The sequence below is a fragment of the Adiantum capillus-veneris genome, chromosome 24 (genome assembly GCF_014529385.1).
Source record: "Adiantum capillus-veneris isolate H3 chromosome 24, ASM1452938v2, whole genome shotgun sequence".
Lineage (NCBI taxonomy): Eukaryota > Viridiplantae > Streptophyta > Polypodiopsida > Polypodiales > Pteridaceae > Adiantum > Adiantum capillus-veneris.
In genome coordinates, this window is record NC_140954.1 from 15,893,306 (window position 1) to 15,903,832 (window position 10,527).

A 10,527-nucleotide genomic window follows, 5' to 3' on the forward strand; every position below is an offset into this window, starting at 1 on the left:
ACAAAATTAACCATTAATAGGCTACTTAAGGACCTCTCTTCTTAAGCAAGAAAAGAGAAACCAAATGCTCTGATACCAAAGTAATGTAAATGACTTAATTGATGGTAGCAACATAATCATAGTACTTAATTAACTTGGCATGAGCAATACTTTTGCAAGAGAGAGAGTTTAGAGAACATGACAACAATTGAGGACTGGATTTATGTGGAGCCGGTCTCCCCTTTTAATAGGCATTTGTATCATAGATTCTCCCATCAAGAGAGACTTGGTACAATACAATATTTGTGTTCCTTGTGACCTAGGTGATGCAATGAAGATGGAAAGCTTCATGCAACACGAGCATAACATAGACTTTGTAAAAAGCATTAACTATCCCAAGCCTTAGTTCCAAGGACTCAAACACCTTCAAAGGTGGAGAGAGCTAGCAGGGAATGAGGGTAGGGAAGAGGAAGAAGAAACATTCATAGGAGAAAGAAATAGTTACTCACTTATCATCATCACTTTTCTTGCTAGCATACATAATAGCATAGTAATGAAGATGGAGAAGATGGCAATCTTAAGAATTGAAGCATGGCTCTTGGTTGGATTTGCATTTCCCCTCTCTACAACCTTTCAAGATGTTTGTTGTAAAAAAAATATATCTACAAACACAACCCTCATCTACTTTTGCATTACATTTTCTTAGCATGCCACCATGATTCTTCACCTTGTTTTGTTCTCTATTTTATTCTCTCCGCACGTGTCTAAAATTTGAGGTTTAACAAGGGATGGCCCTTTGCCTATCACGATTTGTGTGTGTGTGTGTGTGTGTGTGTGTGTGTGTGTGTGTGTGTGTGTGTTTGTGTTTGTGAGAGAGAGAGGGATAGATTTGTTTTGCTTTGTTTACGGTACAATGGATTTCCATTCTTACATTAAACAATGCATGTTGCTACCATTCTTACACACAAAATCAAAATTATTCATCCTTGTGAAAGCAAACCAATCGTTGAGCTATAGCATTGTCATATGGCATCAAAATACTTGAGTTCAAAGATATGGGCATGCAAACATTTTATACCAATGTGTGTGTTCACTTCAAGTAATGCAAGCATTTTAAAGCCACAACATGGTTGTACACATCTCTTTTGACCCTACACATGTAGGTGCCATTATCCATGTTGCAGGTAACTAAGGAAAACTTGGTGATCTCTCTCTTGTGATCCAGACTTCTTACCAACCAAATTACAATAGACATTATTTTGATAGAGGTTTCTCATGAAGCATACAATCGGATAGAATTTGCAGCTGCAAAATAATGTTGGGAGATACTTTCAGTTGCATTTCCTAGAGCAATCAAAAATTTTGCACTGTTTGGTGGTATACAGCTTCATTTATATCATAATTGTGCAATTGTGGTGCTAGATTGTGAGAACAGGGAAACCTATCTATGAAGCAATATGCTTAAAATGTGCAGTAGAAGTAGAATCATGCTCATCTATAACATCAAATTATTAATAGAATATAGTGAGGTTTAAATTTTTCCATCTCAAAAATCTTGAACACTCTTGTAAGAGCCAAACTTGGGGTGCAAAAAGAGACTCCCATCAAAATTCATATTTTGTTTGATTTGGCATGGTCTTCATCACTGAGATGCCAACCAAAGACCTCAAAATTCTTTGTCATCCTTGATTTGTTGAAGCTTTTGGGTAAGACACTAATGCCATTATCCAAACCCCATCTCAATGCAACCTAGGAATTAAAAAAACATATTAATAAATAACCTTTGTACTAAAAAAGGACCAGAGCCTCCTTTGTGATAAGACACAGACCTGTGCTGGGGTCTTTCCAAGTTTTGTTGCGATATCTTTAAGGATTGTCTCCTCCAAAATTGATGGGGAGCCCCACAACTAATGGAGATCTTAGGAATGTGAACATAACAACATTTTCTAGACCAAAAAAATCATAAAAACGTGAAGTGCTTACAAACAAAAATAAATAGAATTACTTGATTTACAGGATGTGGGATCTCTACAAATTCAAGTAAGTTGGTGATTTTCTCTGATGAGAAGTTGCTAACACCAATGGATTTCATGAGGCCTTGTCTGTCGCAGGCTTCCAAAGCCTGTCATGTACCTTTGAGATCAAACGGTAATGTTTCTTTTAGTTCTGCAAAATATTCTACACCCTCTTTAAATATGACAGGACAATGAATCAGATAGAGGTCCAGATAGCTCAGCTGCAACTTGTTGCAAAAGAGGATTGCCAGCTTTTACAACAATGTCATACTTTCTTGCAAAGATTACCAAAATACCCCTCTAATTTGTGGAAATTCCCAAATACCCCTCAAATTTCAAAAAACCCCCCCCCCCCCCCCCCCCCCCCCCAACACATATTTTGTCATAAATTCCCAAAAGGCCCTTCAAATTTTCCAAAATAGCCCTGGTTGTGAGAGTAAATTTCTCCAAAGATAAAAATATATGTAGCTTTTTATAAGAAGACTAATTGTTGATCAATACCAGATATTAAAACTAGAATTTGAGCTGGTTATGTGATAAATTGCTTCATTCTTTTTAGACATAGCTAGTATGTGATGCACGCGTTGTTGCGGTCAAAGAAACATCACCTCTATTCTCAAAGGGCTATCTTCTCTTCCAAGTGGAACACTATCAATAGTCTCTTCCTACATGTATAGTCTGTCGCATTTCTAAAAGTAAAGCATGTCGCAATCTCTTGATAGATTCTAACAAACATGTATATATGTAAAATACCACAAATATCACCTCTATTCTCATAGGGCTATCTTCTCTTTCAAGTGGGACACTATCAATACTCTCTTTCTACATGTATAGTCTCTCGAATTTCCAAAAGTGATGCATGACACGATCTCTTGATAGATTCTAACAAACATGAATATATGTAAAGGGCCACAAATTCTTCTTTGATACCAAGCTGGGGAGCTTCTCGTAGACACTATTTTTCACAAGATTTTTTATGAGGTGCTAGCTTTGTTCAACAAACTTAGGAGTGCTCTACTTCTATTGTGTGTGTGTGTGTGTGTGTGTGTGTGAGAGAGAGAGAGAGAGAGAGAGAGAGTCTTCCTTTTGGTCTAGCAGTTCTACCAAGCTTGAATATGAAGATCATATAAGTTGGCATGTTGTGAAAAGATGAAAGATAAGAGAAATCATTGTAATCATAAAACATTTTTTGACAATGGAGTGGGTTTTAGAATCGGTTTCAACAATGGAAACAACAATTCGATTCATGTATTTTCTTTACTCTGTTATTTTCCATTAAGTCCAAAAGTACAAATTGGGTAAGTCATCAAGTTTTTAAAGATGAAGGCCCAAAACTGATTCACTATGTTATCATAAAACTTTTCATGTCTAAGATTGGAGTTGTGAAAAGATTACGGCTCATAGTTTCCAACATACCACGAGAGCTTCAAGTTTCAAAGATATGAGTTGGCTTTCTTTTAATATCAAGAATTTGATTGACCATTCCATGTATGTTGCTCTCTTGATGGCTCGTTTGCATCTCTATCTATGTTTTGTGCACAAGCATAGTAACAGTGTACATTGTCACCTAATCATACCAATGCATAGGTAGCTTACTACAATAAGGTGCACACTACTTTTTCATGTACACTTTCACGCCATATTCAACTTAAAATGTGATAGAAATGAAAGCAAAATAAGGTTGCTCAATTGTTTATTTTTACAAGATTTTTGGTCATTATGCTAAACTGAAGGACGTCGTGCAAAATTGAGGTTGTGACCTAAAATCATGCATGTCATTGATCTCTCTCTCCCTCTCTTCCAAAATTACAAAAAGCATGTTCCTCTTTGAGAGAGCAGACTATGTTCAACCATATACATGGTTGAGCCTATTTCGTTACACACAATCTACACAACACCACCCATTTGGCTTAGCTTCTATTCCCTTAAATGTGAGATGGTACATTGAGGTAGTATAGGAGAGCTCTTTATGTATACACATTATGCCCTTAATAAGTTAAGAGCATGAGCATCATATCCTACTTAAGTGCTCAACTTTTGATCACATCAAACTTGCTTTTCTTACATTTTAGCCCGCCAGTCCACGGCCTACATTTCTCTTGCAAAAAAATCATGGATTTATTTAGTCAATTGTCACCATTATATCCATAGCCTTTAAGCATGCTACATGCTATATTGGTCCCATAGGTAAATCTAATCTTTAAGGACAATCTCTCTCTCTCTCTCTCTCTCTCTCTCTCTCTCTCTCTCTCTCAAGCTATGCAATAGGAGGACTCCTTGCCAACACTGTTTGGAGAAAGTTTGCTTAAGCATAGTAATTAAGAGTTTAGGTTAGCCAACCTCAAATCGGGTTAACAGGAAGTAAAGCACTTAAAAATAGTCAAAAAATGCTTTAAAATTTCAATTTTTATTTTAGTAATTTTGGTCTCCGTCTTAATGGGGAGGTACATCAACAAAATCAAGGGTGTTTTGGCTACAAAGAGCATGTGCAAGAAGGGCCTCGAGGGCTTGGGGGGGGGGGGAGAGAGAGAGAGAGAAAGAGAGAGAGACATCACCTGGTCAAGGGAGACTCACACAGGCCCGTCGCTCTTTGTTGATATGCTCCATTGAGAGCATCTTCTCTCGTTGAGCACTATGCGAGGATAGAAGGTAACGGTTATGTGATATCAAGAGTTTAGGAAACTTTTAATGTCAATAAAAAAGGGTTATAGAATATTTTAAAATCATAGATAGAATCCCAACTTATATTGAAGATTTGAATCATATGATAAAATTTTCATGATACATAGGTGACACGCATTACTTGAGATCCCTCTCTTTCTTTCTCTCATTCACACACACACACACACACACACACACACACACACACAATGTGTGCATGAGTTCAAGACCCTATAGATAGATATTTGAGAGAAATTATCGTTGTTCTTATGGTGTCAAATTCTCTCTCTCTCTCTCTCTCTTACACACACACACACACACACACACACACTGAAAGGGCATATGGAGATAGACATGCCAATAACCACCCAACCATACCTATATATAGGCCCTTGGACCTCCTACATGTAGCCCCTATATCGCATGTGTATCTGTCAGCCCTTGGCCAGGGTCGTGCCCTCCTATAGTCCTACCCTTGGCATGACATTACTCCCCCCTTGGAGAAGCGTTTTCGTCCGTGAAAACAAAAGTGGTAGGATCTTCATAAGAACACTAATGTTTTCCAAAGTGGTATCCATCATGGATCCAGCTGTTTGTTTGATCAAAACACAGTACAATAGGAGGTTCAATGAAATCAAGAGTAACATCATGATTTTGCACATTGTTGGCCTTTTGGAACCATCTAGTATGTAGACTCCATTTAGAATGCACATGAGCATGCTTAAACGAGTTATCACAACAAACATGTACTGTAATGTCTATTGCCCGCAGAGGAGGAATAAGCATTATGGGAATGAATACCCTCACACTGCCTTACATTATATGAACATCAAAACACATGAAGGTAGAATAGAAGACAAGTCACAGAAACAGAACACCGTCTTCTTCATTGATATGCAACTGAACATCCCGGGGGATTCACCATGGCAAACTTATCGCACCATGTAAGTGCATGAGAGGGGGGTTTTTTTACAAGTTACATAAGCGTATAAGTTAAAGGCAGACCCCCAATAATTTATCTCTTAAGCTAAAAATAAGGGAGGGGGGTATCATATTTGGGGGGGGGGGGGGGGGGGGGGGGGGGGGACTAACCCGGGTTGATTACTTGTAATGATTGGTCATTGGTGTGCACTAGAACTCGAATGAATTTTGGGGAATTTTTTTATCAAGTCACACATCAAATTTTGCATCAAGCCGATCATAGATAAGCCTAATTTGGAGCAGCTCAAGGGTTGATTTCCACCAGCTTTGGATGGGTCAGAATTAGACAAGTAGCCAGAGTGCATGCTAAATAGGCAATAATTCGAAATTCAAACTAAGACACATTGAGGGTACATCTAGTTATCAATAGAAGTGGTTCCTTTGGTACGTTGCCAGTCACTAGGCTACACAATCTTTGACTAGTTTTACTCAGTTAGATCATGTGAAATCTAAATTTTATATATAAGATAGGGGTATGATATTTTTCTTCATTGATTGTTGTATAAGCGTAGAAAGGGGGGTCATATTCCCTAATATGAGTCGTATATAGGGGTTTTATCAAAGTTGTCCGCTCGCAGGTGGTGCCCCATTTTGTATATAGAGTGAATCCCCCGGGCTAAACATAGAGTACAAGAGGGAAATATATTGATGACATGAAAATTAGAGATATCCCCAAAGACTGGTATGCCCCCCATATACAACCGCTGCTCCAGTGCATATCGAGAATGGTGCAAAACCCCATCCTGTCCTATGATATCCCATGAAGAACTCTCTCAAAGCCACTGTTTGCGAGTCACTGCCGCGATGGACGTCCATAGCATAGCTCTCAAGCATCGACATATTTATCAATACAAGGAAAGCGACTCGGATGAGGCATGGAAACTCACTAGGGTGTCATTCCTAATGAAGTGAACTCGAAGAGATGCAACTACTAACTCTACAAGAAAATCAAACGCATTACCGCCAACTAATCTGCCTATGTCCTCCTACACAACTCTACAATCATCACGCCCGTTTACCATGAAAATCATATCGGAATCGCACGAAACTTGAAGGAAAGCTACAAGAAATTATCAGGAACATATCCTATCAATGTCACAGCATTCTGGAGAGGTACAAAGATCGCAATCGTTCGTCCCAAAGTCAACAAAAACAGCAAACAGGTGATCCTAATGGGTCGTTTTAGGGTCCCTAAAGTCCCTCCTAGGGTCAAAACAACATAAAACACGCATATAGACACTCAAAACAGCGATTTAAGGCCTCAAACTCGTAGTTAAAAACCTACACCGAATCTTGAATGATTACACTTGAATGGAAGAGCAAGATAAGAGAAACACAATGCAATAAAAAAATCTGAATTTGGATTACCATAGCCACAATGGCAAAGATTACAAGTTTGAACAAGAAGGAGCTCTCAAACGTACGCTGTCTTCTTAGTTTTCCATCCAAAAGATCATGTTCAAACTTACAAAAAATGACCTTTATAGATTAGGTCTTTACAAATGGCTTGTCCGGCCATAAGCTCCTAAACTTCTAACTGGCTCTCTAATATATAATTGCTCCCATAAGAATAATCATAAATCCTTTGACAAATTCTGGGCTTAGAGATGCTTCCTTACAAAAGAATTTTACAATGGTTTCTCAGAAAAATATGATCCTTCTCTGGAAACGGCCGCTTGTTGCTTCGTCCGCCAAACACTCCCCCCTTCCTTATCCTTGCACACCCTCGTGCATGTTCAATGCTTTGGCCGTTGATGTGGCTCCAATGAAGCAAGTGTCGCTGAAAAACTTCTTCTTCGAAGGACAGCTTCCAGTGATTCTTGATGCTGTCTAAATGGATTTTCAGATAACGTGTGTTGGTATGCTACGTACCGTGCCTTGAGGTCCTTTGCCATACGATGAAAAATCCGTGAGTCAATTTCGAAGAATCCTATGACGAAGGCCTCTTCGAATGTCTGCTCAAGTAGTGTGAGGGCAGGTACATTAGCGTGGAGTACATTGCCATCAAAATGTGTCGTGGCGGTGAATCCTGTAGATTCCAGCAGATGCCTCTGTGTCCTTCCAAGAACAGATTCCACGGATGATCATCGCCTTCAGTGTCTTTAAACACCTGGATGCAGGTGACGATCATCCGAGCTATCTTTACTAGCATTTGACATGCCACGTCGGGGACATCCCGCAGCAATGTGACTGTTGAATTCAATGTGTTTACCATTAGGCTGCTGTAGGTGGTTGCTACGCTGTCAAGATCGGGTAATTCAGTTTTTGCAGCCTTGAGCCTTTCCATGTGGCGAAGTCTTTCCATGTGCGTCTTCTAGAGACTGGGCAGAAAGTGGGATCTATTTGTATATGTTGAGGAGCGTTGTGGTAATTGGTTAGATCCTGTGGACGTTTGTCCAACCACTTCTGCCTCCACTTTGGGTGGTCGTCAACAAGTATCTGGGCTTCTTCCGCTGTTAGTGCAATGCCATCGTAACCCCCATCTTTGTTTTGTGGTAGGGCTGGCCGCATCTTTTCTTTCCACATAATTTCTTCATGGCATAGCAGAGGAAATGGGAGGAACTCATGGCCAAATCCTTCCACCTGCTCTTCTGGCTGTAAGTAGGCCAGGGCCACTGACTCCATTATCTTCTTTTCATAGAGCATGTACTCCTTTGCTGGCCCCTCTGGCATGTCCGTAATGATCTCATTGAGCTCATCTCTTATATCCAGATTTGGCCCTTCAAATTCATGCTCCTATTGCCCTTGGTGTGATGTTTCAGGTAAATCAGGCACTTGTTGTCTGGGCAGCAGTTGTGGTTGACTCTGGGCTTTGTATGCTTTGATTTTTTGTTGAAAAAGCAGACATATCTTCTTTTTCCTTTAGCAGCGTGTCACTGATCTGCTTCTGAATCTATAATTTGGCGCTTGCTTGAGCTAGTTGTTGTTCCAGTTCTTTTAGCTTTAGCTCATTTGCCACCGTTTGGGCCACCATTCCTGATACGAGTAGCTGTCTTTCAATCTTTTCTTGCTCGAGCTCCTCTTTTAGTGCCGCTATAGCGTTCACTGCTGTGGCATTGTCAGATGTGGAGACCAATGCTCCAACAGGTTCCTGATTCGCCATCAAAGTTTTCAGAGTGCCTTTGAAAGTATTGTATGAACTGCTAAGTCTTTGAAATCTTGCGCTCTCGTAAGCAAGCTGCTCCGTTGCTTTCTGTACTCTTGCTATCAACTCTTGGCATTACTTTTCTTTGGCGGTCAAGTCTGTCTTGACGTCCACCAAATCTTTGATCAGAGACTCAGCCTGCTGTCGCTCAAGGTCTCTTTCCTCTGTTGTGAGTTCTAGTTGCGCCCTCAGGCTTTCTAACTCCTCTTGCCCAGATGCTTGCTTTTGTTGGGCCTCCTGTACCTGCCTTTCCTTTTCACTCAGCACCACGTGCTAACACTGGAATTTCCGTTCTAATTCCCTTAAAGTTTTCTTGTAATCAAAACCAGCCACTGCCTGGCAGGCTTCGTGGTATCGGATTGCTTTTGTAGGAGGTATAAACTCTTTTTGCGAGGTTGAAGGAGGAGGAGGTGGCTGTTTTTTGTTCGATGGAGAAGGAGGAGGAGGAGGTGATTTGGGCGAGGGAGGAGGAGGTGATTTGGGCAAGGGTGGAGGTGGGCTTGATTCTTCTCGTACAGGCCTCTTTTTGGAAGTCTCTTCCCCTTGTTGCGAAGCAAATGCTTTCGCTTTTCTTTTCTTTAAAATCCTGATGATTCTTTGGCGGGTGAGATCCGCCGCCCATCGCGCTTCCACATTCCTTTCTCTTTGGATCTTCTTTAGCTGCTCTGCCTGGTTTGTTTCATCAACCGCGTCTTTCTCCTTCGTTCCTTCAGTGGACTGCGAAGAAATGTCCACTTTCGCAGCCTTTTGCTCTACTTCTAACCTTTGCTTCTTCGCGCGTATGCGAGTTGCATTTTCTATTCTTTCTTGCCTTTCCCTCTTGAATCTTCTTTTTTGTGTTTTTTGTGTTGCAGCCGCTCTAGCCTGTTTGTCAGCCCGTAACTTGGTTCTTCTTTCCTCAACTCTTTGTTGAGCTTCCGCATATTCTTTTTGTAGGTCCGATTGCGGTACTGCACTTCTCTCCCTTCTTTTTCTCTCGAGCGGCTTTGTGGAGTCTTCCTCCTCGATTTCTTCAAACTCTGATGGCTCTTTGTCTTTCGACTCTTGAGATTTTCCTTCATCATCTGTCTCCGTTTTTTCTTCATCACTCGAGCTTTTGTCGGTGGCCTTTGCTGAGCGCGATGATGTTGCGCAAGGGGTCGTCCTTACTGAATGAGCAACCAGCTTTGCTTTCTGAATCAGGGCCATTTGAGAACTTGCAGCTCGCAAATCTTCAATCATTCCCAAAGCCTGGTATGCTATTCTGGTTAGCATCGGCCCTGCGTTCATGTAGCTTTTATTTTTTGTCGAGCTTTTAAAATTTCTTCAATCAAGTTTTTCAAAATGTAAGAACCGTAGTCGCAGCGAATAGTTCTATTTTCGGCTGTCGCTAGAGCCATGACCACGACAATGTGCAGGATTGGCTCGGTGTAGCGAGGAGGCTTTTGTACTCTGAAATGCTAAGAGATCAATCTCATCGGCAATTCCAGCTTTATGTATATCATGTCACTGTATTTGTATTTGTTCCCCTTTGCTTTGACGAATGCCCTCTCATTATCCAGTGACTTTGTCTTCGCCAGCAAATTGTGTTGCGCTGGGAGGAAATGCAAAGCTTTGTTGATGATTTCTTTCGTGATCTTTACTTTCACCTTCGATCCATCCTTGTCCGTGAGCATTGCCTGCCCATCATATTGTATCGAGCTCATGAGCTCGTGGGCCCTCATGTAGTCTGTTCCCCATGGCTGTAATCTGAAAAATTGCTCCAAG

General features: G+C 40.7%; 1 pseudogene; it reads right to left on the bottom strand.

Annotated features, from left to right (window-relative positions):
* Positions 1 to 1,510: 1,510 nt before the first annotated feature.
* On the bottom strand, positions 1,511 to 8,739 carry LOC147426004 (protein REDOX 2-like; annotated as a pseudogene).
* Between the last annotated feature and the right edge of the window lie 1,788 nt (positions 8,740 to 10,527).